The following is a 2,898-nucleotide window of genomic DNA, read 5'->3' as shown; positions in this document are numbered from 1 at the left end:
CTGCATATACATATAAACATAACATGCGGAAGAACAGTGCAAGCCAGCTAGGCTGCCATATATACTGTACACAAAAGAATATAAGCCGACAAGGCTACATCGTCTGACTACTGCATACAACTGTCTACAGACCTCTACTGGAATAAAGCTGTAGAAAGGACGGGACAGGGCCCCGTCGTACCCATCTATATTGTCACGACCCTCCTAGGGGGCCGTGACGGGTACCCGGAGCTGGCCACCGAGCACCACACGTCATGCTACTATTGTCTTGATCAGCTCACACATCCATTCCATAAAACATGTACTCATGCATACATAGGCCCTTACGGCAACAAAGAATAATATACAAAACATACATCGAGGGGCACATGACAACTACTACCCACACACAAGCATCTACGAGCCTCTAACTGAGATTCTGAGATCATGAAGATGGGACAGGACCCCATCATATCCGAATATATATATACACAAAATAATATATCAGGGGCGGCACCTCCGGTCTATGGAAGTGCTCCGGTGCAAGCGGATCTGACTCCTAGGAAGCCGGGTCGTCTCCCTGTCTACCTGTGGGCATGAGCACAACATCTAAAAGAAAAGGATGTCGGTACGGACAACGTGCGAGTATGTAAGAGCATATATCATAAAGTAACGAGAAGAACGGAAGACAAACAAAGATGAAAAGAAGATAGGCGGTAACGCACCTCTTAAGGCGGAACCATGCATGCGTACGCGTAACATATCATATCATGTATTGCGAACGTGCGGCCCGATCCATATATTGCCGTGGAACGTACGGCCCGATCCATTATCCATATAGCCCGCGTCCATCCCGCGTCCGGGATAATATCATCATATTCGGTCGATCGGTGGCTATGCATCTATAGCATATATATAATATACGTAGCATGCATGAGAGCCCAAATAAAAGTGCACTCTCTCGGAGTGACATAAGGTCGTAAACCTTCGAGTGCATTATGACATCATCATCATTAGATCGTGTCTGGGGATCCATGACGTAACCTATGGCCATATGTAATATAGCTCAGATATAAGCTGAAGCCATATGCTTTATAGCCTGGGGCTATATGTAATATAACTCACTTAGACACGAGCAGTGACCATATGCTTTATAGCCCACTCAGTTGCGTCAGGAAATCATTTAGAACGTTAAGCTTGGAAAGTCTTTCAAATCGGAGCCATTGTAAGATTCTTTAGGAACTATAAGCTTTTGGCATTTCTGGGAGTAAAAATATAGAGAATGACATATATAGAATCAACATGTAGGGATCATGCCTTTGAAAGAAGAAGGGGATAGCCTCACATACCTTTGTGTCTCCTCAACGTCGTCGACTAAGAGCTCTCCTTCCGACTTACGATTCTACATATAAGAGGGTTCGTACGAAGGTTAGATTGTTGAGGGCATACTTAAGTTTAAACTAGAGTGGATAAAGCTAACGAAAATTGGGCAGCATTTCGTTTGTTTCGACAACCTTTCCTCATATAACCAAACAGCTCCCAAACAACACAACAACATCCATAATATCATAATACGCAATTTCCCCTCAAGTTAAACATTATTCCAGCTCTAAACTTATTTCTGGAATCCTCCATAACCATTACTAGAATACAACTTCATACTTATTTGTAATTCGAGTTCTTCAACTACTCAACACCTCTACTATCATTAAATAATTTTAATACTCACCTTGATTACGTAAAGATGATTTTTTGGATAGAAATACTCCACTTGAGAAGAACTTCACTTGACTACCAAGGAGATTTTCAACCTCTATCAATCTTTCGGAAGCATTTACACCCTTGATTCTACTAATCTTTGATGTTTAATCTTTGTTTCCCCTTCTTGAATATGTATTGAGGTGTTAGGGAGAGGTTTCTAGAGGTTTTTGGAAGTTTGGAGAGATGAAAAATGAGAAAAAGGAGAGGAAACCGTGTATATATGAAAATAAAACTCGGACCCGACCCGAAATATACGGTCCACTATACGGACCGTATAATTTATACGGTCCGTACATTGGACCGTATGTTTCCTCTAGATTGCCACCCTTCACTGGAAGGGTTCTACGGCCAAGTATACGGGCCGTATAAAATATACGGTCCGTACATTGGACCGTATAGTCCCCAATTTTTTCGACTTCGTTCTCGTTGCTTCGTTCGATCTCGAATCCTTATGGAACCTTCTTGGTACTCGTGCAACTCCTCCTTAAAGATCTAACGGACATCGTAACTCATCCTTAAATCCTCATTAAACATTCGTTAGCTCGACACCCATGAAATCCTTCCCAAACATAACTTGTACTTCACTTTCATGACGAGCCTAGTTCCGCCAAGTCCGATAACCTAAGAATCTTATCGTATATACGTTAAGGTTGCCAATCACCCTCTTGTAGTCGTGAAGGTCTCATGTCCGCCTTGACCGACGTTAGTCCATTCATGACACAACGTCACGAAATTACCGAGGTGTAACATTCTCCCCCCCTTAAGAACATTCGTCCTCGAATGTTAAATTCTCGGGAATCCTACGAAAATTTCGCCAGAGTTTCCCCTATAATTTGACACTACCATCCTGTCACAGTAACCCAAAATAACATCGCCACACAGGGATACAACATCAACAATAAGAAATATGGCCACACACGACCCGGAAGCAATAAAATAGTAGAACATTTCATACCTGGGGGCATTGATGCTTCACCTTGGGTCTCCGTTAGGGGTGGAAATAGATGCGGATATTTGATTTTCATAGCTTCTGCTGCTTCCCAAGTCATCTCCTCTCTATTATCATTCCTCCATAAGACTTTGACCGAAGCGACTTCTTTATTTCTGAGCTTCCGTGCTTGCCTATCCAGGATAGCGACAGGAACTTCTTCGTAGGTC

Source organism: Lycium ferocissimum, chromosome 3, assembly GCF_029784015.1.
Source record: "Lycium ferocissimum isolate CSIRO_LF1 chromosome 3, AGI_CSIRO_Lferr_CH_V1, whole genome shotgun sequence".
NCBI classification, from domain to species: Eukaryota; Viridiplantae; Streptophyta; class Magnoliopsida; order Solanales; family Solanaceae; genus Lycium; species Lycium ferocissimum.
Note: the sequence above shows the minus strand (reverse complement) of the source record.